General features: G+C 45.4%; 1 pseudogene; it reads right to left on the minus strand.

Annotated features, from left to right (window-relative positions):
- Positions 1-888: 888 nt before the first annotated feature.
- Positions 889-4,868, minus strand: LOC144216138 (host cell factor 1 pseudogene; annotated as a pseudogene).
- Positions 4,869-6,348: the final 1,480 nt, after the last annotated feature.

Here is a 6,348-nt window from a genome sequence, read left to right on the forward strand (position 1 = left end):
GGAGAAAAATGAATACATTAAATGAAGCATCTTTAAAAGTGACAGAGGATATAATGTTAAAATTCTACAATGGCATTTTGGAATTCTTCTTTCCAAGTGAAGAGTCTTCTATTGGACCTCTTGTCCTAATGGGATAAATTGAATTCTTTGCTGGAATGGAAGGAAGTGGCAACAACCCTAAGCATGACCTCATGAGCCCTCGTGTTATGGATGGCAGAGTCCCTCCCTGAAAGGAGTCTGTGTGTACGGATTTTCTTGCGGCGCACATCAACCAGAAAAACTCAGTATTGTTGCCTAAGCAAGAAACCATTTCATAGGTTTAACTCACTCAGATTTTGGAGTTCATTCATTATGGCAGCTAGGAGTCATTGAATGTATACAGACATGGGTACCTTCAGCAGAACGCTACTGTAATGAAATGGAAACCATGTGGTTTGGTCTTGGTTGGGAAAAAGCTGGGAAAGAGACTGATATTGAAGGCTAGAAATTGTCACAATGGTCATAGCACGTGTCAGTGTAGAGGACACAGTTGATGTGATGGCACTGAAGCTGGTAATGTTCACACTGTTGCCCTAGATGCTGTCCACCTCTCCCTGATGGTGGGGATCTTGGTTTGAGCTTATGTTGGAGGTGACAATCATAGCCATGGGCATGGTGCTTGTCTTGGGTCTCACCGGAAGGTTGGGACACACCCTCTGTGTCTAGCAGTGAAGCACAGTTCTGGGGGGGTCAATAGGGGGTGCTGCTACCTTCAAGCTGGACTTCAAGGTCCTGTGGGAGAGGAGAGTATCAGGGTGCAGGGCACCAGTGATGACCAATATGGTGGTACCAGTGGAAGTGGTCTGGTGGATTTTGCAGGGGTGGCGGGCAGGGAGCTGCTGCCTACCCTCAGGCTTGTCCACAACCCCCAGTGGAGGTTGTGGTGGTGGGTGTGTAGGTGGTGTCTGTCTCATGGGTCTCACAGGGTGGGTTATAGCACACCAGTGTCACAGAGCCATGCTAGGTGTCACCGTGCTGGGCTACATGTTACCCTGCACCAAGTCAGCGATGGTAACTGGCCGTGGCTGTTGTGTAGTAGGCGAGGCTAGAATGGACATAGAAAGGTCATGCACAGGCTGAGACTTGACCTCACTGAGCACTGTGACTAGAGGCACCTGGGTAGGCTGGGAGACAGCCTGCATGGTGATGGTGGGAATGGTGAGCCCACCAGCCCTCATCATCGTGCAGCCACCATGGTGACAGCAGTGGGGCTGATCACCTGGATTGAAGAGATGGCAATGGTGTCCAAGGTGGTGATGGGCTATGACCAGGAAGAGTCTGGTGCTGTGGCCCACAGCTCTGGCAAGGCTGGTGAGAATGGTGCCTGTCACTCTAGTGAGAGTTGTGACATCTATGACGCTCTCCACAATCCACATGGTGATGGCTGGCTTGATGGTGGAGACAGTGACAATAGTGACCAAGTGAACACCCCTCAGTGGGTATGAGCAGAGGATAGCGCCTGCCTGGCTGTCTAGGGACCTGTTTAGCACTACCTGGGTCATTCCAATGCTTCTCATGGCTGGTGGCATTTTGAACAGCAGGACTGATTTTGGTGGGTGCTCCAGTTCCCAAAGTCTTCATCTTGGTGGTGATAATGATGATGAGGGACTTGATGTCAAGACTGCAGGTCACACTTGTGGTTAATACGGGGATGGTATTGACTACGGTGTTGTGTTGGGGTTGGCATGCAGAATGGCCAGGATGGTGGCCTTAGTCCCAGCCCCACTGGCTTGTATGGTACTGATGATGGTGGCAGGCTTGCCATCTGCTGAGGTCACCAGCTTCAGGATGGTCCCAGCTGATAGGGGCCCTTTGGTCTGGACCACCAAGATCACTTCGCCCAGATTGCAAATCAGCGCACCGTTTCCTGGGATAGAGATGGGGCTCTTCACCAGGGTGGCGGCCTTGATGACCCCACCCACCACCGTGGTCGCTACCTGGGTTTGACGGGCCATTATTACAGTCCCTTACGTGTGCACAGAGATGAAAGGGTAGGTGGATGTGTTGACGGCAGAAGAGATGGGTGTCCCCACTTGGGCAGCTGTGGGTGTTCCAGTGGCTGGGTTGCTCACCATGACTGGTGAAGAGGCCACCTTCACTTGCCCAGAGAGTGGCGGTGCCAGGTGCCAGGTGTCTTTAGATGATGGTGATACCTGTTGGGACACCTGGCACTGTGAGTGCAGAGGATGGAGGGATCATCTGGCTGGCGGTCACTGTGGTCGCTGGCCACTAGGGCAACCATCCCTCTCATTTTTGGCCTGCTGTTGATCACTGTCCCCTGAGCAACTCTGCTGTGAAAACTGCTTCTGATAAAGGGACGAACAGCTTCTACATCGTTAGATTCAATGATTAGAGCTCAGCTCTGTTTATCAAGAAGACCACATGCAACGCTTTACAGAACCATGTTTGTCATAAATCAAGTGACTGTGTGTGGGTTTATCTGGGGTCTGTCACTGCTGTCTCATTGGTCGGCCTATTTCTACACCCAGTACCACACTGCTTAGTTACTGTAGTTTAAAAATAAATCTTGGCTTCCATTAGAGTGGGTCTTTCCATCCTTTTCTTCTCTTTTGGCTACTCTTGGTCCTTCACATTCTCATATAAGTTTTAGAACCAGCTGCCAATTTCACAAAGGAACCTATAGGGATTTGGAATGATAATTCATTGAATCTATAAATCAATATGGAGAGAATTCACATCTTTACAGTCTTGCCTCTTCCAATTTATGACCATGGTATACCTTCTATTCTCGTACATCATTTTTTTCTCTTGATGTTTTGTAATTTTCTGTGTAGAAACTTTTCACATCTTATTAGGTTTATTTCAAATTATTTTTATTTTTTTTAACATTTATTTATTTTTGAGAGACAGAGAAAGACAGAGCATGAGCAGGGGAGAGGCAGAGACAGAAGGAGACACAGAATCAGAAGCAGGCTCCAGGCTCTGAGCTGTCAGCACAGAGCCCAACATGGGGTTGGATCTCACGAACAGCAAGATCATGACCTGAGCTGAAGTCAAATGCTCAATGCACTGAGCCACCCAGGTGCTTCTGTTTCAAATTATTTTTAAAAGTTTTAAAAAATTCATTTGGTTTGGATATTTAGAAAAAATTTAGTTTTTAACATTGGTCTTATATAAAATAAACTTACTGAACTCAAATATTCCTTTTAATAACTATTTATAGATTGTTTTGGATTTTTGTGTGCATAATCATATTACCTACACAAAATAATTAAATTCCTGCATTTATTTTTTTAATCTATTTATTTACTTGGGGGAGGAGGGGCAGAAAGAGAGGGAGAGGATCCCAAGCAGGCTCTGAGCTATCAGTGCAGAGCCTGACAAGGTGCTCGATCCCACAAACCGCAAGATCATGACCTGAACTGAAATCAAGAGTTGGATGCTTAACGGCCTGAACTACCCAGGCATCCTCCTGCATTTCTAATCAATGGATCTGATTTCTTTTTCTTGCGTTACTGCATTGGCTATGATCTCCAGTACAATGGTGAATGGAAGGGGAGATAATGGGCATCCCAGTTTGTTTCACAACCTCAGATAGAAGTATTCAGCAGTCCCCATTGTGTATAATGTTTTCATAGTTAGGTTCATTCAGACTAAAGAAACTTGCTTCTATTTCTAGTTGCTAAAAGTTTTTAACGATCAATGTTGAATTTTTAAAAATGTTTTTCTGCATAGATTGAGATCCTATGAATTTTATCCTTTATTTTATTCTAATTTATTCTACTTAATTTTCTTCTGTATGAATTGCATTGTTTGTTTGTTTTTTCCCCAAGGATGAGCCAACTTCATGTTCCTAGATTGAGTTCAACTTGGTCACTCATATTACCCGTTTTTATATAAATGGATTTGGTTTGCAGATACTTTAAGAGTTTGGCATCTATGGTGATAGAGGAGATCAGCCTAGTTTTTGTCTTGTATTGGCTTGTTCAACTTTTGCAGTCAAGGTTTTGCAGCTTTCATAAAGTGAGCTGGAATGTATATGTTCATTGCCTATCCTCTGAAAGGAGTCTATACAGAATTAGCATTAATGTCTCCCTAAATGTTTGGGAGACCTCATTACTAAACCTTTCTGGACTGCTCTGACATCAATCGGCACTCTACCCTGGCATACCTGGAAGATCTCAGATTTCAGTTCTTATTTACAGAAAACAGAACCCACTCTTACCTGCGCACTAGAAAACGGGTCCTTGACTAATTGAATTATATTGTTGTCTTCCTCTTAGAATAAGCGCATATTTATTCGGTGCTTACTTTAAGTCAGGGGCTCTGCTAAGCATCTTACCTGTACTATCTCACTTAATCCTTTAACAAAACTAAAAGAGTCTTTAGTTTGCTGATGAGATTCTGAGGCACAGAGAGGTCAGAAAACTCCATGAGGGAGTGAGCTGGGGAACAGTGGAAACAGAGCCTATACCCCTCATCGCTGGCTAACGCACCTTGCTTTGGCTTAGACTGTGGCTCTTTTTGTTCTCTCTTGAATTGACTCTTCTGCTCACTTATTTCCCATTTTCCTGAATACTGTATCTAATGAAGTAGATACGGTCAAATTTGCCTTGATGAATGCTTTGTCCAAATTCTGTGTCTGGTATTTTATTTTCACTCACTGCTGAATGGCTGTTAATTTTCAGTTTTGAGTTTTTCTTTATCTTGCGTTACTTAGAACAGTTTAACATTTCTCTGTGGAACGTTTCTTTGGGGCAAGGCTTTGGTTGTTTACTGTCTGGTTTTGTAACATCGTAATCAGAACTTGGCTGTATAATTTCTGCCTTAAGCACTTTTTCCGTCAGAATTTCTTGGTAACTTAACATCTGGCTAATTATCGCAAGCGTCCTGCGGTGTTTGAAAAGAATGGATTTTCTATTTGTTTGTTACACAGTTCTCTCTCTATATGTATCAGAGCAAGCTGAATGTTTGTGATCTTCGAATTCTTTATCCTGTCATTTTTTTTTCCCCAGCGTATTTGCTGTTTTCTAAGAGGGATTTTTTTTCTTCTTCCTCGGATCTAGTCTGCCGGTTTCTCTTTGTATGTTTAAATATATTTGCTGTGTATATTTCAATGCCATGTTCAGTCCTTAATGGCTTTTTTTGACGTCTTGATGAAGTGTACCTTTTATCGATATAAAAACACTTGTCCTCACCGCACTCAGTTTGTGACCCCTCTTCAGCTTTGTCAGATGTTCCTTTTCCGAGGCAATTTTCATTTTCATAGCAGTTACCTGGCACGTCTTTGTCCGTTTCTGTCATCAGATTCCCATGTCAGTGGCACATCTGCCGCATTACTGGTCCCGCGGGCCCCACCTCAGCTAGACTTGTCCTCTCTGATCTCTGTGGGGCTCGTTGATCCACGGTGACTTGCGGTCAATGAAGCCTCGCAAAGATGCATTTACTCTTTGGATATCACTTAGGAAGGCCTGTGTGTTGACTGTTGGTCTCAGCCTCTGTTTTCCGTGGGGCTTGCTCTCATTTCACAGAGGTCTTCCGGGATCTTTTAGGACATAAATCATTTTCTAAAACCTTTCTCAGGCTCCTGCAGGGAAGCAGGGGCAGAGATCTGCCATCCCTCGAGGCCATCAGCATTGTGGGTTTTTTTCCCCCTTTTTTCTCTTTGCCTGTTCCATCCTGCCTCTATTGTGTTTTGCTAGGTATGAATTTCCCAATGTGTTCAGGTGAAGCCTGCACGGCTACGCTCCACGGGCCGTCGGGGACTGGCTGGAACCTTCTCTTTCCTGCTGTTTCTTGTTGGCCCCTCCTGGCACACAGCCCTGATTTTCTTCTCTACCTCCCAGGAGTATAATGGGACTTATGTGAATAGAAAGGGATAGTAATAGAGACGATAGATATTCCTCTGGTAATGCCTGGTACAACCCGCTATTCTGGTGCCCATAGTCTGTATGTTATTTTTTTTTGCAGTGTCATCCATTAAAGAGAAGTCCTTAGGGAGCGGAAGTGTGCCGAGTCACCTTCACGGTCCTAGCGTGCAGCGTGACGCCGGCTACACAAGCGCTCGATAAATGGGACCAGGGAGGCTCACGTGAAGGGCCCGAGGCATTCCTAAGCACCTGCCCTAGGAGGCCACGGGAGGGGTGACCGTAACGACCCAGGCGTCCTTGCTTCTACCCTTAGCCTCTCCGATCGATTCGCCACGTAACAGTCAGAAAGTCTTTGGGAGCTGGAGTCTGATGCTGTCACCTGTCTGTTCAGACCCTGGTCTCGGGGACCTCGTACCTCGTTCCAGGAGAAGCTCCGGTTCTGACCTTGTCCCGCGGGGCCCAACACAAGCTGTTCTCA

This window comes from Crocuta crocuta, unplaced genomic scaffold, assembly GCF_008692635.1.
Source record: "Crocuta crocuta isolate KB4526 unplaced genomic scaffold, BGI_CrCroc_1.0 scaffold258, whole genome shotgun sequence".
Taxonomy (NCBI): Eukaryota; Metazoa; Chordata; class Mammalia; order Carnivora; family Hyaenidae; genus Crocuta; species Crocuta crocuta.